This window comes from Dendrobates tinctorius, unplaced genomic scaffold, assembly GCF_039654945.1.
Source record: "Dendrobates tinctorius isolate UK_male_01 unplaced genomic scaffold, ASM3965494v1 ptg000021l, whole genome shotgun sequence".
Classification (NCBI taxonomy): domain Eukaryota; kingdom Metazoa; phylum Chordata; class Amphibia; order Anura; family Dendrobatidae; genus Dendrobates; species Dendrobates tinctorius.
The window spans coordinates 7,142,929-7,170,791 of NW_027361689.1; the positions used below are offsets into that span (position 1 = coordinate 7,142,929).

General features: G+C 44.1%; 1 long non-coding RNA gene across 1 annotated transcript in view; it reads left to right on the top strand.

Moving 5' to 3' along the window:
• LOC141083717 (uncharacterized) overlaps positions 1-27,863 on the top strand; it is a 192,208-nt gene that overhangs the window by 23,347 nt on the left and 140,998 nt on the right. Inside the window, exon 2 of the long non-coding RNA XR_012230797.1 lies at positions 24,949-25,008. This is a non-coding gene — a long non-coding RNA (uncharacterized lncRNA). The remainder of the gene's footprint in view (positions 1-24,948; positions 25,009-27,863) is intronic.

Below are 27,863 nucleotides of genomic sequence, written 5' to 3' on the forward strand. Positions count from 1 at the left end.
TTGACTATTCTTCTTTACAATTTTTTCCTTACACCGACCTACTGGTTCTGACCCGGCTACCAGATTATTCTTACATCTGGTTTGCCCCTCCAGAAAGCAACTCATCTGTGGAAGCAATTCAGTATTCAGTGGACTCCATTATCGGACCAGATTCCTGATGTTGAAGGCCAGGGTTTCTCAGGAATCTGCCAGACGGTGTGTTTTGAATCCAAGACTTTCCGAGCTAGCCTTTTTCGAGCCTATGGCCTCTGACAGATGTAACAGGTGCTTTCACACATCTCATTTTCAAGTTGTTTAAAACCAAGGGTGGAATACAAAAAAAGACTGAAGTAAAAAAAAAAATTCCTAAAAATCTCTGTTCTTCATACGATTTATTTCTGACTTTGATTTAAAGAAAAAAAAATCCATTAAAACAAGTGCGAAAACCACCAGTCTTACGTCAATTACCTTAATACACTCTTACTGTTTTCAACAGCTGACATGTGCCCGCAATAGCCGCAGGCGGAATCGTCATCTGCCCGCAGCTATTAAATAGTTAAAGGCCGCTGTCAAACTCTGACAGTGGCATTTAACAATTGCTTTCGGCCGTCGGCCTGTAAATATGCGCACCGCTGACCCCCGTCACGTGATCGGGGGTCATCGGTGCATTGGCATAACAACCAAAGGTCTCCTTCTAACCTCTATGGTTGTTGATGCCGGATTGCTATGAGCACCACCCGGTGGATGGCGCTCATAGCAATGCAGTAATTCAGCTACATAGAGGCGATCTGAGCATCACCTCTATGTAGCAGAGGCGATCACGCTATGGCAGCTTCTAGCCTCCCATGGAGACTATTGAAGCATGCCAAATGTAAAAAAAAGTTTTTAAAAATATTAAGAAAATTAAAAAAATACAAAAGTTCAAATCACCCCCCTTTTGCCTCATTAAAAATAAAACGATAAAAAAAAAAATCAAACATACACATATTTGGTATTGCCAGGATCAGAATCGCTTGATCTATCAATAAAAAAAGGATTAACCTGATCGCTAAATGGCGTAGCGAGAAAATAATTCAAAGCGCCAGAATTAAGTTTTTTGGTCGCCTCGACATTGCATTAAAATGCAATAATGGGCGATAAAAAGAACGTAAAAATGAACCTAGACATGTTTGGTGTCTATAAACTCGTAATGACCAGTAGAATCATAATGGCAGGTCAGTTTTAGAATTTAGTGAACATGGTGAAAAAAAACAAAAAGCAAGTGTGGGATTGCACTTTTTTTGCAATTTCACCGCACTTGGAATTTTTTTTCCTGTTTTTGAGTACACAATATGGTAAAATTAATGCTGTCATTCAAAAGTACAACTCGTCCAACAAAAAACAAGCCCTCACACGGCCATATTGACTAAAAAATAAAAATAGTTAAGGCTCTGGGAAGAAGTGGAGCGAAAAACAGAAGCGCAAAAAAAGAAAAAGGGCTCTGGTAATAATAATCTTAATAATCTTTATTTTTATTTAGCGCTAACATATTCCGCAGCGCTTTACAGTTTGCACACATTTTCATCACTGTCCCTGATGGGGCTCACAATCTAAATTACCTATCAGTATGTCTTTGGAGTGTGGGAGGAAACCGGAGTGCCTGGAGGAAACCCACGCACCTTTGGTGCGAAGGAGTTGAAAAAATAATAAGATTCCTTATGAGATCCATGAAGTTGGGGTCTAAGCACAATCTGCTCCCACCATACCTCCCCAAATCCCTCCCCTCTGTCATGGTAACTACAACATAAACATGAGGGCAACTCGTTTGCGCTCCATCTATCTCTTCTCTATTCCAGTGTATGATAGCCACATAAAATTGCTTGTTGAAAAATGTTTTGGTTAGCATTTATCACCCGAAGATTAACTACTGACTTGCTGATATAATTTATATTTTGGTTTCTGGCATTTTAATTTTATTTTATATAACAGAGGTGATTGCATTATTTTTTGGGCAGTTGTCAGTCGATTGATGGTAATCAGCAAAGTCTAGTAGCCGTTTGATTGCTCACGCGATAGTACAAATAGCCTAAGTAAGAAACTGCTCAGAACATCTCAGACTGATATTAAAAAGAGGCAGAAAATGCTGAGTTAGTAGAAATGAGCGGACAGATATGCAGAGAGAAAGTTCAAGTCGAATTTTCAGAAATTCTTGTTCTCACTTTGATCTTTGATTTGCAGGTCGTAAAGAAAAATACTTGCCTGACACCATTTCACACACTCCTAAAATATCAGAGAGTGGGGTAATGTAATTATGCGGGCTAACGTCATTTCGCATTGCCGTTCCACCTTCCCATAATGCTCTGCAGCTTTGACATCTTACGGATTATCACTCCTTGTACAGTACTGGCTAGTACCTGGACCATCACAGATCAGTGGTTCCCAGTGCAGCACAGTTTCTCCGGCAGAGTCGCTTTCCATCTCCAGAGTCACTGGGTAAAGGCCCCGTTACACGTATCAATGTCCCAGCAATCCCACCAACGATTCGACGTGGATGGGATTGCTGGGACACAGTTAGACAGACCCACCAGCGATCAGGACCAGAGAGCAAGCTGGTATCCAATGTAAACAGAGGGTATCTAAGAGCCGCACGGCTCTTAGATACCCGCTGTTTACCGTGGAAACCAGCGTGCACGCTGGTTTTCAAGGTAAACAGCGGGTAACTAAGCCTCGTGGCTCTTAGTTACCCACTGTTTACATTGGTTACCAGCTCCCAGCTTCGCTGATTGTTGCTCTCCCGCTGCCACACACAGTGATGCGCACTGGCCAATGGGAGACAAACGATCAAAAAATGGCCCAGGACGATCCTGCACGATCAGCGATACCCGGCGGGGGGCCGGTCACTGATGCGTGCCACACACAGCGAGATCGCTAGCGAGATCGCTGTGGCGTCACAAGATCAGCGATCTTGCTAGCGATCTCGCTGTGTGTGACAGGGCCTTAAGTCTCTCTCTTCTTAGACTTCTTAGGGTCAGCAGGGTCCTCTCTTTCTCTTCTAGGCAGTATAAGCTGTCATCATCAGCATAGTTTCCATCTCTCTCTCATCTACCTTGTATTTTCCAAGCAATTACAACATTTCCAGTTTTTAGACTCTCGAAAATGTATTCACCTTAAATCAAATCTTTTGGGGAAATTGGGCAAAGCCATAACCTTTGAATTTCAAGAGATCAGCTCAGGTCTACTACTCAAACTACTCAGTCTACCACTTTCGATAACAGTGACCTGCCTCAGCCAGTGATTGCCTGATCATACATTTCCTGCCGTTTTTGGTGTGTCAAGAGGTAACCAGGAAGCAGAGACCTAGGAGCACTGGGCAAAACTCTTTAAACAGTAAAAATCAAACAAACCAAGTCCACATCAAAAAACATGGATAGAATGGAGAAAAAAATAAATATTGGTATACGACAGTCCCCAATATTTTCAAACATAACTAAACGTTTGGTTTAAAGGTTCTCCTTAGCACATATATCCATTTTTTATGTAGACACTCATACATCAATTGGATTTATCAAGCACAAGATTTATTACTAAGGATCACTGTACAAAGCTACCCTCCATGCAATATACAGGTAGGGAGGTCATGTAAAGATGAAAATGTATATGCAGAGAGTCAAATTTTTAATGCAATCAAATTGGTAAGTACTCTGGAGGGTTTTGCCCAATTCTCACAAAAGTGTAAATAACTCATTTTCCTCCATTTTTTTTTTTATTTTTTCCTGTTTCTTTAAATACATTTGTGTAATAGCGATGCTTACCGAGTGTCCATTGTCAGCTGTGAGCGCGGCACACTAGTGCGGCAGACATCATTGCTCAACACAGCGACACTTGTCTTGTGTAATAGCTATTGAGAATTATTGGCAAGTCTTGATTTAATGGACCTTCATTAAATCACCCAGCAACTATTTCTGACTACTGAGAAAAATCACTCTGTGAACGAAGTCCTATAATATTATTGAACATTGATTTTGCAAGGTCGTTCATGTATTCACATTATTTATGTGGTGTGTTCCAACAAGGTCTCTTCATGGAAATGAAAATATTATCCCAACATGTCATGGGGCACAAGTCAGGTTTACATAGCCAAAGCCTCCCCGATAACTCATTCCTATGAATATATTTATGTCAATTAATATGACTGTGAGGATGTAGCAAAGGATGAATGCTTAGAGACCATGCATTGCTTATAACCTGGGTATTATAAAGATACACAGTAGAAGAACAATGTTGGAATAAATCAGTGAGACTAATATCACTGTCATCTGCTGCTATCTGTAATCACAGTTGTAGTGTTCAGGTAGCATAGATAATTTCACAACATGGCAACTACAAGGCTGATGAATTCCAGATTATTATTATTATTTATTTAAATAGCACCATTGATTCCATGGTGCTGTACATAAGGGGTTACATACAAATTACTGATATCACTTACAGTAAACAAACTAACAATGACAGACTGATACACAAGGGAGAGGACCCTGCCCTTTCGGGCTTACATGCTACAGCAGGGGTAGGGAATCTTTTTTTCTGCCAAGGGCCATTTGGATATTTATACCATCCTTCGGGGGCCATACAAACTCCGCCCACAAAGTGCATACTGACTCAGGAACTGGTGTCAGGATGTAATATTTCATTGTATGATCTTCAGTGTTCAGTAGTGAACACCGTGTGTGTGCTAACAGAGCAAGAAGAAATTAATGAGCTGGTTGCAATCAAAATACAACTTCCTGCCCAAGAATGCAGTCCCTGAAAATCTGCTCGGGGGCCTGATAAAAGGTCATTGAGGGCCGTAAATGGACCTGGGGCCTGAGGTTCCCCACCCCTGTGCTACAGGATGGTGGGGAAGGAGAGAGTAGGTTGGGAGGTTGCAGCAGTTCTGGTGTTGGTTGAGGTGATATCTACAGTAGTGGTGAGGAGGTAGTGGGGTCATTGCAGGCTGTAGGCTTTCTTGAAGAGGTGGATTTTCAGTTTCCGTCTGAAGGATCCAAATGTGGATGATAGTTGGACATGTTGGGGTAAAGAATTCCAGAGGATAGGGGCTATTCGGGAGAAGTCTTGGAGGCAGTTGGGTGAGAAGCGAATAAGTGTGGAGGAGAGAAGGAGATATTGGGAGGACCGGAGATTACATGAGGGAAGGTATCGGGAGATTAGTTCAGAGACACATGGGGGAGACAGGTTATGAATGGTCTTGTAGGGCAGTGTTAGTAATTTGAACTGGATACGCTGAGGGAATGGGAGCCAGTGAAGAGATTTGCAGAGGGGAGAAGCGGAGGAGTAGCAAGGAGAGAGATGTATTAGTCGGGCAGCATAGTTAAGGATGGACTGGAGAGGTGCAAGTGTGTTAGCAGGGAGACCACAGAAAAGGATGTTGCAGTAGTCGAGACGGGAGATGATGAGGGCATGCATAAGAATTTTAGTAGATTGAGGGTTGAGGAAAGGATGGATTCTAGAAATGTTTTTGAGCTGGAGGTGACAGGAGGTAGAAAGAGCTTTGATGTGCGATTTGAAGGACAGGCAGAGTCAAAGGTTACTATGAGGCAGTGGACTTCCGGTACTGAAGAAAGCGTGATGTCATTAATTGTTATAGATAGGTCGGGTAAAGCCCCCTTCACACATAGCGAGATCGCTAGTTATATCGCTAAAGCGTCACCGATTTTGTGACGCAACAGCGATATCGGTAGTGATCTCGCTACATGTGACACTTACCTCCGACCCGGCTCCCCGCTGGATATCGCTGATTGTGCAAGATCGGCCTGGTCCATTTCTCGTCATCGGCTTCCTGCTGGCACCGACGAGCGACTCCATGGACGCTGGCGGAAGACGTCACCCTCGCTGCGTGTGACAGGTAAGTGATGATCTGCCTGTTTGGCAGCTCAATAGAGACCATTTAGCGATGCACCAGCGATCCAGACCGGGTCGTATCGTTGTCGGGATCGCTGGTGCATCGCTAAATGTAACGGAACCTTAAGGAAGATCTGTGAGCTGGAGGAAAGATGATGAGTTCAGATTTGTCCACATTGAGCTTGAGGAAGCGAGAGGAGAAGGAGGATATGACTGATAGACACTCAGGGATTCTGGACAGCAGAGAGGTGACGTCTGGGCCAGAGAGGGAGATCTGAGTATCATCAGCATCATGAACATTAATCTATTTTGTTGTGCTGGACCTATTGAAATCTATGTTGTTGCAAGTAGTTGTTGTTAGAGCAGACCTTACTTGAACTTAAAAGTTTTAAGGATTTAGTCTTAGGCCAGTGAAAACAGAGAAATACACAGGCTTGAGATCTCCAACAATCATCAGGTCTTGGCTGCGTGTCCATTTATTTTATACCTTTCACTGATATAAGACAACATATTTGCAAAGAATCATACAAGTAATAAAGCATGCACAATCAGTATATATATATATATATAAACCTATATGATTAGTTATGCAAATTCTTGTCATGTCATCACTACATTGTTACTGTTTTGCTCCTAAAAATCTAAATTTTAATTGGTATTTTGTAAATCCACCTTTGACTTTCAACACTGCCTGTATCCTTCTAGCATGCTCTCAATCAGATTCAAGCATGTGTTGACTGAAATTTGATCCCATGTCTCTTCTATATTGGTGCATAGAGTTGAGCGACTTTTGTTTTTTTTAGGGTCGCGTTTCGTTTCGTGAAACCCGACTTTTCCAAAAGTCGGGTCGAGCAAGATCGTCCGATTATAGGGAAAAGTCGGGGTCGTCCCGAAACACGAAACCCAATGTAAGTCAATGGGGAATAAAAGTCGGCAGTGAGAGGAGGACAGGAAACACACCTACAGTGCCCATTTGAATGCCAAAAGCATCAATTCTTCTTACTTAAGCTTGTCAACCTTAATTAACTTCATAATACAAGTTACGCACTGAAAAATGGGGGTTATTTGGCTAAAGTTGTGGGGGGGGAGGGCTGGCTGCAGGTTTTCATGTGCCCTGGGCGAAAGAGCGCCCCTTTAACACATACCACAACTCATCATGCTCCGATACGGCAGAGAAATAGCGGTATAGTACAATGAAAAATACTTCACTTTTTACATCTCATGACAAGGCCCATCTATTTCTCCATACAGAATCATTGGTCCCATATAATGTTTGAAACAGTATATGATGAGCTCCACATAATGCTACAGTATATGTTGGTCCCCATGGATGAAGCTCCACTGTCTTATGGGCCCAAATAATGCTCCAAACATAATGGGCCCCATTTCTAATGCTCTAGTGTATAATGGGCCCTGTAAATGCTGCTCCAGTGTCTGATGTCCACCTTTGGAATGTTCCAGTGTATGGTGGGCCCCATCTATCATTCTCCAGAGTATAGTGCTCCCCAAAAATTGCTGTCCCAACATTGAAAACAATCAAATAAGTCTCCTCGCTAGGGAATCCCTGTACTAGTCTGGACTCCTCGTCGTTCCCATCTTCCATCTCACTGCACAGTATTTCAACCTTGCAAGTGCTGTGATCCTGAGCAAGCAGGGGGGGCCCACTCGTTGGCAACGGCACTGGCACAGGGCCCCTGATAGTATGGTGGTGTGTCTGATGGCGGGTGGGCCGAACCTGCACTTTCATCTGCAGCTTCCTCTTTGTCACCGTGTAAGATGGAACTGTATATGGGAAGGGTAACCTGAGTTTCATCAGGGTCAGATTCAGGCCGTGTAGCGTGCGAGGGGAATGTAGTGGTCTGGGTCAATGTACCAGCAGATTCATCGAGCAGTGGCTGGGCATCAGTGCACTTGTGTCGCCCCCAGGAGTACGGTCGCCACAGTGGCATTACCTTCCTCCTAGGGAGTGTGATGTCATGCTTGGGAGCAACGAAGGATCTCTCTAGCAGGTTAACTGATTGGGCGGCGTTATTCCCATGAGTCATGACCCTCCAAACAGCGTTCATGAAGGCAAAGTGTTTGTTTTACGTGGGCAGTATGGTTGCAAAGCTGAACCTTAAAGGAATGTCCAGAAGGGCACCACCAGGAGTGGAGCCTACGGTTTAATTCGACTCCACCTGGGAAACCTCAACCATGCAAGCTACAGAACAGATGCACACATTGCAAGCTTAATTCCGTTAACGAACGAGACTCCGTCATGCCCCGCGGTCCGAGTCTGGCTTACTAGAGGGACACGTGAGGCTCTGGCACATGAGATTGGCCAATAACTGGTGTGTCATGCCCTTACATATCCGTGGCTGCATGTGCGCTACCCTGAAAAGGCCAGCGTTTGTCGCTTACAGGTGCAGATAACCCGCTGAACAACGTTAGTGATGGGGATCTGTGATTACAATTATTACCCGCGAACGATGATTTCCCAGTAAGTGCAGGTCAACCGCAGTTCCGGAATTAGGCCTAACCGTCATTCCTGAAAAAATGAAAAACTTACGTGTGCAAACCACAGGTGCTGTAGCTTGCTTAACAGCTCGCCAGCCGTTCTCAGGCCCAGTATGGATTACACGTGATTGCACAAAGGTGAGAAAGGGTACCGTATCCCCGGATAACATGTATGGATAGCATAGTGTACACATTCAAAATATATGTCTATACATCAGGAGGCAGGCTCAGACGGTGTCAGGCCCAGTATGGATTGCACATGATTGCACAAAGGTGAGAAAGGGTTCCGTATCCCCAGATAACATGTATGGATAGCGTACACTTTCAAAATATATGTCTATACATCAGGAGGCAGGCTCAGACAGTGTCAGGCCCAGTATGGATTGCACGTGATTGCACAAAGGTGAGAAAGGGTTCCGTATCCCCAGATAACATGTATGGATAGCGTACACGTTCAAAATATATGTCTATACATCAGGAGGCAGGCTCAAACGGTGTCAGGCACAGTATGGATTTGACGGCCCAGACTACACAGCGGAGGAGCAGGGAGAGGTAAAGATTGCAAATGCTGGGGCCCTGCCCAAGCAAGGGGGGCCCACTCGTGGGCGTCGGTACTGGCACTGGGCCCCTCATAGTACGGCGGTGTGTCTGACGGCGGGTGTGCACCACCACCGTCAGAGACACTTGATTGCACTATGAGGGACCCTGTGCCAGTGCCCGCGCCCAAGAGTCGGCCTACCCACCTGTCCAGGGCAACGGCACTCGCACGGTGTCGTACGCTAGGTGGTGACCCCGGCCATGGGGGGGGAGGCAGCACAGTTAGGGAGTTTTAGAAAGTGGCATATGTTGATGTTGGACATTCAGCTGATGCAAAAGGTGAAATAGGTCAAGTCCCAGGAAGAGGTGGACCAAAGCAAGCCATTTTTCTGTCACCCTATGTGTCATCAGGGGAAGGTGGGACAAAATCCTTGGAAACCCATGCGTGGTTCATTTTAATGAAGGTTAGATCATCCACATTTTGGGTTGACAGACGGGTCCTTTTTTCTGTCAGGATTGATCCAGCTGCACTGAAGACTCTTTCCGATAGCACACTTGCAGCTGGGCAAGCGAGCTCCTGTAAGGCATATTGTGCCAATTCAGGCCAGGTGTCCAGTTTAGCGGCCCAATAGTCAAAGGGGAATGACCTGTGTGGGAGAACATCGATATGGGAGGAAAGTAGTTTGTAACCATCGTTGACAACTGCTGTCTCCTGTCACTTTCCATCGATGCAGTATTACCAGTTGTGTGAGCGGTACATGAAAAATCAGTCCACAACATTGTCATGAAACCCCTGTCTCCAACGCCACTTCTGCTGTGTGCACCACGAACACCTCTGCCAAGCTGACCCCGGCCCGTACGGCTCGTGTGAGAACCATCACCGCTGCTGTGTGCTGGGAATGCCTCAAGCAACCGATTTACCAGAGTTGCTTGTTTATTAGCCAATATTAGGTCAAGGTTCTCCTGTGGCATGATGTTTTGTAATTTGCCTTTATAGCGTGGATCCCGGATGCTGGCCAACCAGTAGTCGTCATCGTTCATCATTTTGGCAATGCGGGGGTCCCTTTTTAGGATCTGCAAGGCATAATCTGACATGTGGGCCAATGTTCCCGGTGTCAATGATGCACTGCGAGTGCTGGTTGGAGGAGCACTTTCTGGCAAATCCACATCCCTCCAGTCACGCACAAACCCTGTACCAGACCTTGCCACGCCAACATTTTCACTTGCCCCACGAGATGCATCCTCCTCCCCTAAGTAATCATCCCCATCCTCCTCCTCCTCCTCTTCTTCCTCCACCTCGTCCAGGAGAGGTCCCTGAGCAGACAATGGCTGAATGTCATCAAGGATTCCCTCCTCCTCTTCCTCCTCATCAACATTGGCTGCAGAAGCCTGCTCCTTAAGGTGCGTCAAAGTTTGCATGAGCAGGCGCATAAGTGGGATGCTCATGCTTAGGATGGCGTCGTCTGCACTTACCAGCCGTGTGCATTCCTCAAAACACTGAAGGACTTTACAGAGGTCTTTCAGCTTCGACCACTGCACACCTGTCAACTCCATGTCTGCTCTCAAAGTGCCTGGCCGTGTATCCTCCCACAAATGCATTATGGCCTGCCTCTGCTCGCACAGCCGCTCCACCATGTGCAGGGTGGAGTTCCACCTTGTTGCAATGTCGATAATGAGGCGGTGGTTGGGAAGGTGGAGCAATCGCTGCAGCTTTTGCATACGAACGGAGTGTACAGGCGACCGGCGGATGTGCGCGCACAGTCTTCGCACCTTCTGGAGCAGGGCTGTTAACTCCGGATAATTTTTGAGGAAGCACTGCACCACCAGGTTCAAGGTGTGAGCCAAGCAAGGTATGTGGCTGAGTTTTGAAAGGGCTATGGCTGCCACAAAATTACGGCCGTTATCACTAACTACCTTGCCTGCCTCAAGATGTACACTGCCCAGCCATGACTCAGTTTGTCGCTGAAAGTACTCGGCCAGCACCACGGCGGTGTGTCTGTCGCCCAAACACATCATCTGCAACACAGCCTGCTGACGCTTTCCACTAGCTGCTCAATAGGGGGACACCTTGTGTGCAACAGTGGCAGCTGCAGATGGAGTGCTCGTACGACTGCACTCTGTGGACGAGCTTTCGCTTCTGGAGGAGGAGGAGGAGGGTCGAACGCCTACAGCCAACTGTTTACTATACCGTGGGCTAGGCAGCACTGTCCCACCACCGCTGTCCCCTGTGGACCCTGCATCCACCACATTAACCCAGTGCGCAGTGATGGACACGTAACGGCCCTGGCCATGGCGACTGGACCATGCATCAGTTGTGAGGTGCACCTTTCCGCTCACTGACTGCTTGAGTGCATGGACAATGCGGTCTTTCACATGATGGTGGAGGGCTGGGATGGCTTTGCGAGAGAAGAAGTGGCGACTGGGTAGGTCATAGCGTGGTACTGCATAGGCCATGAGTTCGCGGAAAGCTGCGCTTTCCACCAACCGAAAGGGCATCATCTCAAACGAGATTAGTTTGGCAATGTGGGCGTTCAAACCCAGTGTACGCGGATGAGAGACTGAGTACTTTCTTGACCTACTCATAGTGTCTGGGAGGGTGAGCTGGACTTGAGAGCTGCATATGGTGGAAGTAGCGGTGGACAGGGTGGACTGAGAGAGGGTTGATGATGGTGATGGAGTTGGTGTTCTTTCTGATGGCCTAGAATCAGTCTTTTGTTGATATAACAGTGGGATTCCCTGACTGCTGTGGCCTTGCAACGACACCTCAACATTTGCTGCTGTGCTTACCGGTGGGCTTACAGTGGGGGAAACAATGTAGCGTTGCTGACTACCTTCGTTGTGATCAGTTGCACATGTGGCACTTGAGGTTTGGTGTTGTGTCCACGCTTGCAAGTGCATGCTGGTTAAATGTCTAAGCATGCAACTGGTATTCAAATTTTTCAGATTTTTCCCTCGGCTAAAGGTCTTTGCGCACTTCTTACAGATAACCTTGGCCTGATCATGAGGATTTTGTTCAAAAAAGTGCCACACTGCACTCTTCCTACTTTGGCAGACATTTTGCGGCCTAGCACGCTGTGATGTTTTGACCCTCTGGACAAGCTGTCCAGCAACTCTTTTGATTTTTGGAACCTGTCTTTGGAGTGCTCCGGGCCTGCCGGATAACAGCTGTTGCGATGTCGATGTCTGCTGTGGATGCTCCTCATCTGAGCTATTGGAAGCAGCACCCTCTTCCCCCAATGGATGCCAATCTGGGTCAACAACTGGGTCATCCATCACCTCCTCTTCAATGTCATGTGCACCTTCCTCTGTGTCACCGTGTATGGTGGTATAGTGTGCGGGAAGGGGCACCTGAGTCTCATCAGGGTCAGAATCTGGCTCTGTACACTGCGAGGACAATGTAGTGCTCTGAGTGAATGTACCAGCAGAATCATCCATCAGCGGCTGTGCATCAGTGCACTCCATGTCAGATTCATCTTGGCCTGGGTAATTCACCATTTCACTTCATAATCCAGGCATGGTATGTGAAAACAGCTCCATGGAGTAATCAGTAGTATGGCCTGCGTCATCCTTCAATCTTGGTTGGGGTGAAGGACACAAGGAAAGGTGTGGTTCATGAACATGAGCCTCCAATGACGACTCAGTGCTTTTACTTTTTACAAGTGAAGAAGAGGAGGCGATAGAGCTGGAGGCTGAGTCAGCAATGTAAGACAAAACTTTTTCCTGATGCTCTGGCTTTAAAAGCGGTTTGCCAACTCCTAGAAAACTAAGCCTTCGAAGCCTTATGGAGCCAGACGATGACGCAGGCTCAACACCTCCTGCATTCGGTCCTATTTTGCTCTTGCCACTACCATCAGATCCACCACCAACACCATCATTACCAGCTGGCAACCCCCGCCCAATTCCACGGCCTCTTCCACCAGCCTTCCTCATTTTTGGTAAAAATGTAGACAAAATCCAACAAACTATATAGTAATGTAAAACAAGGTACAAGCTGTCTATAGGACAGGGGAGATTTTGAATTTCTTCTCACACTAGTGGACACTGGACACTTTTGGATTGTGTGAGGCCCAATGAATATCTGAGCGCTATGTGACAGGCTCAATGGCACTGCTGTGAGCAAAGTGACTAGAGGATAAGTGAGATTTTGAATTTCTTCTCACACTAGTGGACACTGGACACTTTTGGATTGTGTGAGGCCCAATGAATATCTGAGCACTAAGTGACAGGCTCGATGGCACAGCTGTGACCAAAATGACTAGAGGATAAGTGAGATTTTGAATTTCAGCAGACACTTGTGGACACTTTTGGATTGTGTGAGGCCCAATGAATATCTGAGCGCTATGTGACAGGCTCGATGGCACTGCTGTGAGCAAAGTGACTAGAGGATAAGTGAGATTTTGAATTTCTTCTCACACTACTGGACACTTTTGGATTGTGTGAGGCCCAATGAATATCTGAGCGCTATGTGACAGGCTCGATGGCACAGCTGTGACCAAAGTGACTAGAGGATAAGGGAGATTTTGAATTTCTGCAGACACTTGTGGACACTGGACACTTTTGGATTGTGTGAGGCCCACTGATATCTGAGCGCTATGTCACAGGCTCGATGGCACAGCTGTGACAAAAGTGACTAGAGGATAAGGGAGATTGGATTGCTTTTAAAAAAGCAGTTTGCAGAGCAGTGGGTAAACAGCAATGCCAGCCTGTCAGGAAGCCTTAAAAGGCAGCCCAACAACCAACACCACTGATACACCACAATATAGCCTCCCCTTGCACTGCACACACAGTGACTGGTGTGTTGTGCAGGCCAAATCGCTAGCAGCAGAAGCAGTTTTTTTGTCTTCTTCCCTGCCTAACGCTCTCCCTTCAGAATCAGCAGCAACCTCTCCCTATACTGAGATCGGCAGAAGTAAGATGGCGGTCGGCGTGCACGCCCTTTTATACCCCCTGTGACGCCCACCAAAGCAAGCCAATCACTTGCATGCCCTTCTGAAAGATGGTGGTGACCCATGCCTATGTCATCACATTGCCCACAGTGTCCGTGGATCCTGATTGGCTGCAAAAGAGCGCAAAACAAACTTTTGAAACGCGACTTTGGCGTGTAAGTCGCCGACCTCGTGGCCGACCTCATCCTAGGGTCGGGTTTCGTTTCATGAAACCCGACTTTGCCAAAAGTCGTCGACTTTTGAAATTTTTCGACCCGTTTCGCTCAACTCTATTGGTGCATACTGGTCAACTCACTTGGGTATGGGGTGTATCCAGCACCTCTACTTCATTGTCATTGAACCATTTCTTTGCCAATCTTGACGTATCCTTCAACTTGTTGTCTTATTGGAACACTATGTCGACCATTTCATACCTACAGTACTCGAGCGTACGAAGTAACTCGTCTTGTAGGATACTCACATCCAGCTCCGCATTGAGATCACCATCGATGCTGGACAAATATCCAATGCCTTTGGTTGTGAAACAACCCCATATTATCATGCTTCAGCCACCAAACTTGACAGTTGCTTAAATTTCTCAATCCATTAGCCCCTTTTTCCCATTTCTTCCATACTCATTTGCATCCATCAGAGCCTAGTCTATTGACTTTCATCTCATCCCTGCAAATCACCGATTTACTATCTTCTACTGTCCACTTTTCATACTTTTTTGCAAACTCGAGACAACACTTCTTAAGGTGATATTGAACTCAAGGCTTCAGGGCCACCATTCCAGACTTGTGTAATGTACATTGCACGGTGCTTGCATGGACGTCTGTGATTTCACTATTATGAAGCATGTGAGCCACCTCAATTGCAGTGTTTGTCACAACAGAACTAGTAGACCTTTTGATGACCTGACCTGTTGACTTCAATATTTTGCCTTGAGTCTACTTCTTGACTTTTGAATAAATGGATTGACGAACTTCATTTTGTATTCTTCCAAAATCAAAGGCACTCACATGATGCAGTTTGGCAATTTTCTTGGGCAAGAAATGGCTATCGATGAGCTGGATGATGCTGTTTCTCTTTTCTTGGGAAATCTTCATGTCATGGGCGGCACAGTGACTTAGCCTTGCAGCTCTGGGGTCCTGGGTTCAAATCCCACCAAGGACAACATCTGCAAGGAGTTTGTATGTTCTCCCTGTGTTTTTGTGGGTTTCCTCCAGGTTCTCCAACTTCCTCCCACATTCCAAAGAATTCTGATAGGGAATTTAGATTGTGAGCCCCATCCGGGACAGTGTCAATAATGTCTGTAAAGCTCCGTGGAATTAATGGCGCTATATACAGTAAATGAGTAAAATAAATAAAAAATAAAAATGTCTGCTCCTTGATTGGAATTTGGCTATTAGAGAATGTGAGAACAGATTGTATTTTGTAGTGTACAGGAAGAAAAAAAGTTTTTTCCATTATCCAATAACAAAACAGTAACAATGCAGTGACATGACAAGAATCTGCTGAACTAATCATGTGCTAAATATTTGCAAATCAGACTTATATATCAGACTTATGTATTGTTCAACATCTTTATCAACGATTTAGATGAAGGAATTGAGGGTAAACTGATTAAATTTGCTGATGACACAAAGCTAGGAGGGATAGCTAATACTAGAGAAGAGAGAGAGAGAGGATTCAAGAAGATATAAATAAACTGGAGAAGTGGGCAGCAACTAACAGAATGGTTTTTAACAGGGAGAAATGCAAAGTACTACATCTGGGCAATAAAAAATGAAAAAAGCACATACAGAATGGGAGGAATAGGGCTTAGTGACAGCACATGTGAAAAAGACTTGGGTATACTAATAGATCACAGACTGAATATGAGTCAACAGTGTGATGCAGCAGCAAAAAAGGCAAATGCAATTCTAGGATGTATTAACAGAAGCATACAGTCTAGATCACGTGAAGTCATTATTTCCCTCTACTCCTCTTTGGTCAGACCTCATCTGGAATATTGTGTCCAGTTTTGGGCACCACATTTTAAAAAAGACATCAACAAACTGGAGCAAGTTCAGAAAAGAGCGACCAGAATGGTGACCGGTCTGCAAACCCTGTCTTATGAGGAAAGGTTGCAGGATTTGGGAATGTTTAGTTTGCAAAAGAGAAGACTGAGTGGAGACTTAATAGCTGTCTACAAATATCTAAAGGGCTGTCACATTGTAAAAGGATCAACTTTATTCTCATTTGCACAAGGAAAGACTAGAAGCAATGGGATGAAACTGAATAGGAGGAGACACAGATTAGATATTAGAAAAAACTTTTTGACAGAGTGATCTATGAGTGGAACAGGCTGCCACGAAAAGTGGTGAGTTCTCCTTCAATGGAAGTCTTCAAACAGAGGCTGGACAGACATCTGACTGGGATGATTTAGCAAATCCTGCTTTGAGCAGGGGGTTGGACCAGATGGCCCAGGAGGTCCCTTCCAAGTCTACGATTCTATGATTCTATGAGATAGCCAAGATGATTGTCTATAAAATGAGGGTAGTCTCAAGTTCGAAGCAGTAGTGGATGGTGAGATATGGAGCCTGAAAGTCAAAGGTTCAAAACACTGTTATCCTTTTGATTTAATGGTTGCAATTAATGATTGACATTTGATCCTTTTATGATTATATTTATATGTATCACAATTCATGAATCTTCGTTTTCATGTTTTGTACTTCCCTGATTTTTATATTTTATTTCACCATATTTATTTATTTATGTTTTTAAGAATGATTTAATGAAAATATTATATTTTATTGTTGTAAAGTGTGACTCAATAGAAATAAAATTATGTACTGTATGGAAAAAAGGGAGAGAGTGGTGCTTTTCTGAGCGTAGTAGGTGAGTATTCATATAACAATTAGGCTGTGTGCACACGTTCAGGATTTTTCGTGTTTTTTTTTTGCATTTTTTTTTAGCTTTTTTTCCCTGCAAAAACGCTTAAACGCATACATTAAGCATCCTATTATTAGAATGAAATCCGCAATTTTTGTGCCCATGATGCGTTTTTTCCGCAAAAAAATGCATTGCGGAAAAAAAACGCAGCATGTTCATTATTTTTGCAGAAAATCTGCGGATTTCATTGTATTAGGATGCTCTGGAAAAAAACGCGAAAAATCCGCAAAAAAAGTGATAAAAACGTGCAAGAAAAAAACAGGAAAAAAAATGCGGATTTCCTGGGAAGGAGTCCATTTTTTCTCAGGAAATTTCTGCATACTTGGGCACATAGCCTCAAAAGAAAAGCCTCTCTCTTGTACTATGTACCTCGCAAATATTTGTACCTGAGGAAGGCTGGGTACAACCGAAACGCATTGTGTTTTAACCAACTTTTTACTAATTCCGGCGAATGATCCATTTTTTTCCCCCTTGGGTGCTGAATGCTCTCCTCCAGATAGAAAAAAAAATTATTATTAATATTATTTGCATAAACATAACATTGTAATGTCAAATGATTAGCATTAAGCAAAAGGTTTTGCAGGACCCTTTTCCAGTGGCCACATTGGCAATCCGTGGCTGCCAAACCAGATTCCTACGTACCTCTTCCTAGCTGTGGCATCCACGGCGCCTTTTCTCATTAGTAGGCTTGGTACAATGTCATCTCAGTGACACACGCGTGACGTTGTGCTGGGTCCTCTAATCAGGAGAGGTGCTGAGGATGCCGGCAGACAGGAGGAGGTTTGTCGGAGCTCTAGTCCAGAGATCAAGGACCACCTACAAGGTGCTGGACCATGGTCCTGCAAATCTTTTTTTGCTTGTTTTTACAATTGATGACTAAACCAAGATGAGTGACAATATCTAGGCCCTATTTAGGTCTTCCATCAGAAGCAGTTTATTATTTTATGGAATATTATACTCCCTATTGTAAATTGTAAAGAATCTTAGAAGTCACCTCATGAATACATTAGACCCAAGGTCTCATATTTTTAGATAACAGCTTTAGTTTTTACTTCTGATATTCTTACAATTTACAGCAGGGCGACATGTTTTCATATTATTAAAAGTAGATAACATTGCTTGCTCCTCTTTATGTCTCACAATCATAAATGACAATTCTGATATATTCCCACCATAATACCAGTCCGACTTTATCTTCGTTGAGTCATTTTAAACTTGAGAGCGTTCTATGAAGTCTCCCATGTATTTGGAGATGTCTTCCAGTGGCTTTTTTCACAGCTGGATTTCCTTTCATTACTTTTCTTAGACTAACCCAAAGCTTACATAACATGTATATACTTAAGATTACATAATGCTAGCGATTATTTATAGCGCTGAGTGAATCGTTCTATTTCAAGACGCTCACCTACTTTTACTGGAAGCCTGACAATCCCTTCCTAAGTGCTGCTAACAGGATACAATTGGGTTTCGTAAGTCGCTACTTACAAGTATTTTTTATGTTTTTATTTTACAGTTCTGCTCAGACAAAACATTAAATCTTCACTAATCTGTGCTGTAGTAACTCCTGGATTTATTACATATGTATGGCTAGGTAATGTTCATAATGGACTAGATATACTGGAATTATGATAAGCAAATAACAGGCTCCTACTGTCTTAACTCCTTATCGCCTTAACCCCTGGAGGTATTTGCGTTTTTCCGTTTTCGTTTTTCGCTCCCCTTCTTCCCAGAGCCATAACTTTTTTTTTATTTTTCCATCAATATGGCCATGTGAGGGCTTATTTTTTGCGGGAAGAGTTGTACTTTTGAACGACACCATTGGTTTTACCATGTCGTGTACTAGAAAACGGAAAAAAAAAATTCCAAGTGCGGTGAAATTGCAAAAAAAAGTGCAATTCTACACTTGATTTTTGTTTGAATTTTTTTTACTAAGTACGCTAAATGCTAAAACTGACCTGCTGGTATGATTCTCCAGGTCATTACGAGTTCATAGACACCAAACATGTCTAGGTTCTTTTTTTTCTTAGTGGTGAAAAAAAATTACAAATAAGAAAAAATAAAATAAAAATTGCACCATTTTCTGATAGCCGTAGCGTCTCCATTGTTTGTGATCTTGGGTTAGGTGAGGGCTTATTTTTTGTGCACTGAGCTGTCGTTTTTAATGATACCATTTTGGAGCAGATATGATCTTTTGATCGCCCATTATTGCATTTTAATCCAATGTGTTGGCGACCAAAAAAAAATCGTAATTCTGCATTTTGATTTTTTTTCTCACTGCGTCGTTTAGTGATCAGGTTTAATCCTTTTTTTAATTTTTTTTTATTAAGAGATCGGGCTATTCTGAACACTGCGATACCAAATATGTGTATGTTTGATTTTTTTATTGTTTTATTTTGAACTGGGAGAAAGATTTAAACTTTTATTTTTTTATATTTTTAATATTTTTGAAAACTATTTTTTTTATTTTTGGCATGCTTCAACAGTCTCCATAGGAGGCTAGAAGCTGCCATAACCTGATCGGCTCTGCTACATACAGGTGATGATCAGATCGCCTCTATATAGCTGAATTACTCACTTGCCATGAGCGGCACCCAGCAAGCCAGCAGTGAAAACCATAAAGATTTCCAGGAGACCTACGGTGTTCATGCCAACTCACCAGTGACCTGCGATCACATGACGGGGGTCACCGGTGGGCGGATTTCCGGCGAGGTTGCCGGAAGCGTATGTTAAATATTTGATAGCGGCATTTGACGGATTAATAGCCGAGGGTGAATCGCGATTCCACCCGTGGATATTAAAGGCACATGTCAGTTGTTAAAAACAGCTGACGTGATGGAAAAGATGTGGTCTCATGGCAGGAGCCCACATCAAAGGGAGGGAGTCCGATATCGGCATACTACTACGCCCAATGTCGGAAAGGGATTAAGGACTGTGCCATTTGTAGTTTGCGCTTTTGCTTTTTTTTTTACACCTTCTTAAATTATTTTTATGTGAGGACTTGTGTTTTGCGGGACGCAATGTAGTTTTGAATGACATAATTTACTTTACCATACAATATACGGTAACAGAAATCAGGAAGCAAAATTCCAAGTGGCATGAAATAGTGGAAAAATTCAATTCCACCCTGATTTTTCAGGACAGTACAATTATGACAACAGCAAACTTGTATATTATAGGTTTTAGATTTATTTAAGTGGTGAAAAAAAATCAGAAGTTTGAAAATAAAGAAATAAAATTTAGGGATTTGTATCACACTTTTCGGAAACCAGTAATATTTTTATCTTTGCACAGATTTGCCTTTGTGAGGTCTTGTGATTGCGTCGTGAGCTGAAGGTTTTAATGATATCAATTTGGGGTCCATAAGATGTTTTGATCTCTTTTTATTGTAATTTTTTGGGGGAGAAGTGGTGATCCAAAATAAAAAACACGCAGTCCTGTCATATAGATGTTTTTTTTTCTCGGTGTGACTGTTACCTAATTAATTTATTTTAGATTTTGTTATATGTTTTTTTTTTATTCGAGCGCCACGGTAAAATTAAAATAGAGTTGTAAACCTCTGATATACAGTGGGGAAAAAAAGTATTTAGTCAGTCAGCAATAGTGCAAGTTCCACCACTTAAAAAGATGAGAGGCGTCTGTAATTTACATCATAGGTAGACCTCAACTATGGGAGACAAACTGAGAAAAAAAAATCCAGAAAATCACATTTTCTGTTTTTTTTTTTCATTTTATTTGCATATTATGGTGGAAAATAAGTATTTGGTCAGAAACAAAATTTCATCTCAATACTTTGTGATATATCCTTTGTTGGCAATGACAGAGGTGAAACGTTTTCTGTAAGTCTTCACAAGGTTGCCACACACTGTTGTTGGTATGTTGGCCCATTCCTCCATGCAGATCTCCTCTAGAGCAGTGATGTTTTTGGCTTTTCGCTTGGCAACACGGACTTTCAACTCCCTCCAAAGGTTTTCTATAGGGTTGAGATCTGGAGACTGGCTAGGCCACTCCTGGACCTTGAAATGCTTCTTACGAAGCCACTCCTTCGTTGCCCTGGTGGTGTGCTTTGGATCATTGTCATGTTGAAAGACCCAGCCACGTTTCATCTTCAATGCCCTTGCTGATGGAAGGAGGTTTGCACTCAAAATCTCACGATACATGGCCCCATTCATTCTTTCATGTACCCGGATCAGTCGTCCTGGCCCCTTTGCAGAGAAACAGCCCCAAAGCATGATGTTTCCACCACCATGCTTTACAGTAGGTATGGCGTTTGATGGATGCAACTCAGTATTCTTTTTCCTCCAAACACGACAAGTTGTGTTTCTACCAAACAGTTCCAGTTTGGTTTCATCAGACCATAGGACATTCTCCCAAAACTCCTCTGGATCATCCAAATGCTCTCTAGCAAACTTCAGACGGGCCCGGACATGTACAGGCTTAAGCAGTGGGACACGTCTGGCACTGCAGGATCTGAGTCCATGGTGGCGTAGTGTGTTACTTATGGTAGGCCTTGTTACATTGGTCCCAGCTCTCTGCAGTTCATTCACTAGGTCCCCCCGTGTGGTTCTGGGATTTTTGCTCATTGTTCTTGTGATCATTCTGACCCAACGGGGTGGGATTTTGCGTGGAGCACCAGATCGAGAGAGATTATCAGTGGTCTTGTATGTCTTCCATTTTCTAATTATTGCTCCCACAGTTGATTTCTTCACTCCAAGCTGGTTGGCTATTGCAGATTCAGTCTTCCCAGCCTGGTGCAGGGCTACAATTTTGTTTCTGGTGTCCTTTGACAGCTCTTTGGTCTTCACCATAGTGGAGTTTGGAGTCAGACTGTTTGAGGGTGTGCACAGGTGTCTTTTTATACTGATAACAAGTTTAAACAGGTGCCATTACTACAGGTAATGAGTGGAGGAAAGAGGAGACTCTTAAAGAAGAAGTTACAGGTCTGTGAGAGCCAGAAATCTTGATTGCTTGTTTCTGACCAAATACTTATTTTCCACCATAATATGCAAATAAAATGAAAAAAAAAAACAGACAATGTGATTTTCTGGATTTTTTTTTCTCAGTTTGTCTCCCATAGTTGAGGTCTACCTATGATGTAAATTACAGACGCCTCTCATCTTTTTAAGTGGTGGAACATGCACTATTGCTGACTGACTAAATACTTTTTTTCCCCACTGTACTTAGGCCTCTTTCACACTTCAGTCGTTTGGCATCAGTCAAAATCCGCCCTTTTGAGAAAAAAACTGATCCACCATTTTTTGGGGGCGGAATACATTTTTTTCCATAGGCCGGGGTCACACTAGCGATTAAAACGGTCGAATGTAATGCAATAAATCATGCGATTTTTTTATCGCATCCGATCCTCGGACCGAGACAATCGCAGCATGCTGCGATTGTCACCGATTTTCGGATCGGATTCCCCAATGCAAGTCTATGGATGCGATAAAAAAACGCATGGAAAACGCACCAAACGTGTGACTTGCGATTAAATCGCACAACTTCTCCAGGTCTACAGGATAGGGCATCAGGCATTGGCATTGGATGTCAATTTGATGCTTAGATGCGATTAAAATTGGTTCCTTGCCGGAAAATGGGATGACAGACGGATATCTGGCCAAGAATTCTTTGTGCGATTTCGTACCGTTAAAATGGGACCGATTTTTTAATGGTTGTGTGTGACTCCAGCCTTAGACTTGCATTAGCGATGGATTGCGACGGATGGTCATCCGTTCAACCCGTCTTTTGAAGGATCCGTTGGAATTTCGGCGTCTGCCATCTGGAGTAGACGGACATTGGAACATTTTTTATCTGCGTCGAAAAGGCGGATCGCGACGGATCCGTCACGTCCGCCTTTTGCTATAATGGCCGCCTATGGATGGAGGATCCGTCACTAATGGAATCCAGTTACGGATTCCGTTTTTTTAAACTGAGCATGCCCGGAAAAAATTTCCATTCATTTATTTTAACCCCAAAAGCCTCTCTCTTTTTCTCTCTCTCTCTCTCTCTCTCTCTCTCTCTCTCTCTCTCTCTCTCTCTTTCCAGAATTCTGTTCCCTTAAATTTCAGACACTGGCTGCTGCGGCGGATCCGTTAAAAAAACGGATCTGTTTTTTCACACTTTGATGGCTTGGAACTGAGGTAAAATCTTTAGAAAACTGGCTCTTCTAGATAACAAAGGAACAGTAGTAGATGCCTTCTTCCCATTTTCACGCTGGCCTTTTTTTTTTTTTTATACAGTAAAGCCCCCGCAACACATAGCGATATCACTAGCAATATCGCTGTAACGTCACCGATCTTGTGATGTAGCAGCGATATTGCTAGCGATATCGCTATGTCTGATACTTACCTCCGAATGGCTCCTCCGCTGGTTATCGCTGATCGCGCGAGAAGGTCCTGGACCGTTTCTCGCTGGGCGCTTCCTGCTGGGCTTCCTGTGGCGCCGACGAGCAACGCGTGGACACGGGCAGGAGGATGTCAGGATCGCCACGACTGACAGGTAAGTAGCGACCCCTGACCCCTGCGATGTCGCTGGTGAGATCTGCCTGTGTGGCAGCTCACTAGCGACCACTTAGCGATGCACCAGCGATCCATATCGTTGTCGGGATCGCTGGTGCACCGCTAAGTGTAACGGTACCCTAAGACTAGTTTCACACTAGCGTTTCCTGGAGCTGTGGAGGGATGTGCATGGCCGCTGTGAAGCTCCGTCCAAGGCCACACCTCCTCCGGTCAGCTCTGCCTATGGGTGCAAGACGCTGCATGCGACCTGCATACCCTATCTTTAGCATTGGGTACGCAGGCCGTGCGCAGGTATGTGTTTTCCGGCGCATGCGTCCTTTTAACGGTGCGCCGATCGCACCAAAATGCAATACGGTGCGTTTGGCACAGGTCGGCGCACCGTCAAAAGGATGCATGCGCCAGCAAATGCATACCTGCGCACGGCCTGCGTACCCAATGCTAAATATAGGGTACGCAGGTCGCATGCAGCGTCACGCGCCCATAGGCAGAGCTGACAGGAGGAGGTGCAGCCGTGGGCGGAGCTTCAAGGTGGTCGTGCACATCCCTCCGCAGCTCCAGGAAACACTAGTGTGAAACTAGCCTAATTCTTTTTGCCATGAGCCTTGGTTTCAGCATGGCACTGAAAACTACAACTCCCAGCATGCAACATTCCAGGAGCATTTTTTCAGGGAAAATCTATTCTATTAAATGAAGGCTACCTGGCTTGGAGCTGCTCACAGGAACATTTGCTCCCTCCATAAAACGAGGGCAGCATAACCCCCATTCCACTGAATCGAATACTTTGCCATGCTTGTACATCACTGATTTGTACATCACTACCAGCATCCCATACAATTTGGGAGTGGAATCCGATAAGCAAACCATGGGACTAATGTATGTGATGTCATTGGAGGAGTAAATAGACACTATGGCAGCCATCTTATGACCGGCGGCAAAAATCTAGGGAAAACTGCATCATCTGCATTGCAAGTATAATTCAAAGGGAATGATTTTGAATGGTTAGAACAGGTACAAAAAAAAAATCTAAGAAAAAGGTTTAAAGAAAATGTGTGTTTTTACCACCTAATCTGAGAGCAGCCCAATGTAAGGGAAGAGATCCATCAATGTATCGCTTTAGTGGGCCGATTTGCAGTAATTGCATTGTTTCTTCAGCTGGACATTATCACTAGAGGACTAGTAAACCCGCTGCCGGGTAGTTCTCCATATTCATGAGCTCTGTATAACTCCACCCCACCTATGATAGGCAGCTTTCTGTCTATGCACAGTGTACACAGAAAGCTGCCAATCAGTGGGGGGCGGGGTTATACAGGGATATACAGGGCTCAGCATTCCGAGAACTAATAGAAACCCCTGTTTTATCAGCTGGAGAGCTATCAGAGTCTCTGCCCTCATATTATACTACTTTCAAATAGGGTAGCAAAAGCCTGATGACATATTCCCTTTAATGTGAAAAATGTAGTTTGTGTATAATTTATTTTAGATGTAATTAATCTATTTTATTTTATACCTTTTCACATAGGATGTCTAAAACCACGGATTTACTATTCCCCATTTAGTATATTGACAACATAATCTAAACAGTCCGTGTCAAATTGATCACAATATTTCATGCTGAAGAATAAATTTTTGCGCGGTTTTTCAAATTTTTTTCTAATTTTATCTCCTCTTGATTTTCTTATTTTTAGATCAACTTTTGGTGGCACCCAAACTTCGACACGCATCGGCCCCTCGTAAACCTATTCCTGGTAAACAATGCCCCTTTCCTACAAAGCTGCTCTTTTTTTTGGAGTGATCCATAACATTGTTCTAAATACATGATAAATACCTTAAAAAAATAAAGGCGTCAATTTGCGACACAATTTGGTAGTGATATTTGTATTTAATATTTCTGCGTGCATTCTATCAGAGTATTTTACGCTTTCAATATTTTCTACGGGACCTGGTTTTTCTGTTTTTTTTTCTGTTTTGCATTATGACCAGTGAAGACCATAATACTAATGTGGTGGTAAATGACTCCACATAGGAGTCCACCATACACTGCTACGTGTATCATTAAGGCTAGTTTCACACTAGCGTTTATTCGACGCAGCGCATGGCGCCGCTAAGCCCCGCCCCCTGCCGGCTCCCTGCCCGCCCCATCCGGTCATCGCCGCCTACTATCGCACATGGACGCTTGCGATCTGCGCACCCTATCTTTAGCATAGGGTGCGCAGATCGCGCGCTGGCCGTGCGCTAGTAGGATTTTGGCGTGTGCTGCGCACTTTTGAAGGTGCACCGTGCGCGCCGAAATGCAACATGCTGCGTTCGGCGCGCACCTTTAAAAGTGCGCCGCGCACGCCAAAATCCTACTAGCACATGGCCAGCGCACGATCTGCGCACCCTATGCTAAAGATAGGGTGCGCAGATCGCAAGCGTCCATGTGCGATAGTAGGAGGCGATGACCGGATGGGGCAGGCAGGGAGCCGGCAGGGGGTGGGGCTTAGCGGCGCTGTGCGCTGCGTCGAATAAACGCTAGTGTGAAACTAGCCTTATGTGTGGGATTTATAGCGCTGTTACGGCTTTCTAAAGAATTAAAGCATTAGTTCCCCATACAGGGGACCAATTACAAAAAAAAACTTGAGGGAAATGGGGGTAGAGGGGAAAAAGGTCCAGATCAGAGGTCTCTTATAGCATGAAAATGGCGATAATAAAGGAATAGTTCTACATCCTAACTGAAACGTTAATCCACAACATTAAATAGATTGGTGCATGGGAGCCACAGAGCAAGAGACAAAGGCAAGTTGTGGTCAAGATAATGTCGCCTTAGAGCTCAGGCACATAACTGTATTTTTGGTTCAAAAGAGGTCCGACAAAACATCTGATTGCACTCAGACCAATGTTAGTATATAGGGCCCTGCACAAATTACATTCTTTCGTCAAACTGAGCCCATCCGATAAAAAAAATGCTCGCGTTGGATCAGATATTCTGATCACACTCGCCCATGCAAGTCAATGAGTCCATGGAAGACACCAGGCTGCACTCGGTTTACATCTGAGTGCAGTCCAATTTCCACAGACTTTTTTTTTCTCCATCTTTTCCTCATCTAAGAGAATCAAATCGTACAATGATCACACTCTGATTAAACTCTAGTAAGAGTTTGATCTGAATATGATTTGCATAATCGACCATTGGATGAGAGTTTTCGCTTGGGTGACTGGATCATTAGTGCGATTTAGGATAAAATCACAGAGGTGATCCAGCCAAAGTGTCCAAATGTTGTAGAAATGATCAATATTATGGGATCTAGTGCCTTCAAGCCACTCAAAGAACTTGTTAGGATAGAGATGGGGATTTCCATATACCTGCCATATGGATTTTGGTGGCCATGCTGAAAAAAATGTATGAGTTGAAAGTAACATTAAGAGGTCTGTCTTCCAATTACATCACCGTGGTCATGGGGCAGCATGGTCATCCAATGAGTGTAGAAATGAAAGAGGCGATATTTCTCCATAGGGCACTCACTAAGAGTTATAGTCACCATGTATGCCAAGTGTCACCTGGCTGGTCACTGTCTCTAAAGCAGTGGTTAGTGACTGTAGGTAACATTTAGGTAATTTGGTTGGGGTCAGGTAGACCTAGTGTAGGAGCTTAAAGGAAATTTTGATTAAAGAGACTTCTGGAGAGGGTGCCACCATCGGTCAGGTGACATAAGGTACTGTCACACTTAGCGATGCACCAGCGATCCCGACCAGCGATATGACGCGGTCACGATCGCTGGCGCATCGCTAAGTGGACGCTAGTGAGCTGCCACACAGGCAGATCTCACCAGCGACATAGCAGTGGTCGGGGGTCACTACTTACCTGTCAGACGAGGCGATCCTGACGTCCTCCACCTGCATCCACGCGTCACTCACCGGCGCCACTGGAAGCTGACGACGAGAAACGGTCCAGGACGATCTCGCGCGATCAGCAATAACCAGTGGGGGAGCGGTCGGAGGTAAGTATCAGACACAGCGATGTCGCTAGCAATATCGCTGCTACGTCACAAAAACCAGTGACGTTACAGCGATATTGCCCTATAGTCTATCCAAGGTCCATCTCCCACTACTCCAAGGCTCTCGGCTTAACATCCTGGGGAGGAGAGTTAAACAGTGAGCACAATCAGGATATCACACCTCTGCCAAAGGGATCAGAAATGCAGATTCTTTCCAATTCTGTCTTGAAAAGCTAACGAAGCATTGACAGAGAGATAATTGATGAAGTGGTTTATTTGGCTAATGTGGAAAGCTTCAGATGGGTGTATTCCGGTTTTATAGGACACCTTCCCACATATTGACTTACCCACCACAATGTCTATATGTAATATATAAAAGCTCTTGAAGAAAGCAAGGAATACATTTAGTTGATCTTTGTAGCACTGTCTCCTGTGAGGTAAGAATGTCCTGGCATTACTGTAGATGAGATGAACAATAACTTTCCAAAGAGAGGTAGCCAGAACCAATATTCCGAAGATCTAATGGAAAGAAAGTATACAGTCCACGATTCCACTAGTCATGAATGTTATCACCCTTTTATGTCCAATATTACAGCTATCTTTTCCCATTTTTTAACAGTCAAAAA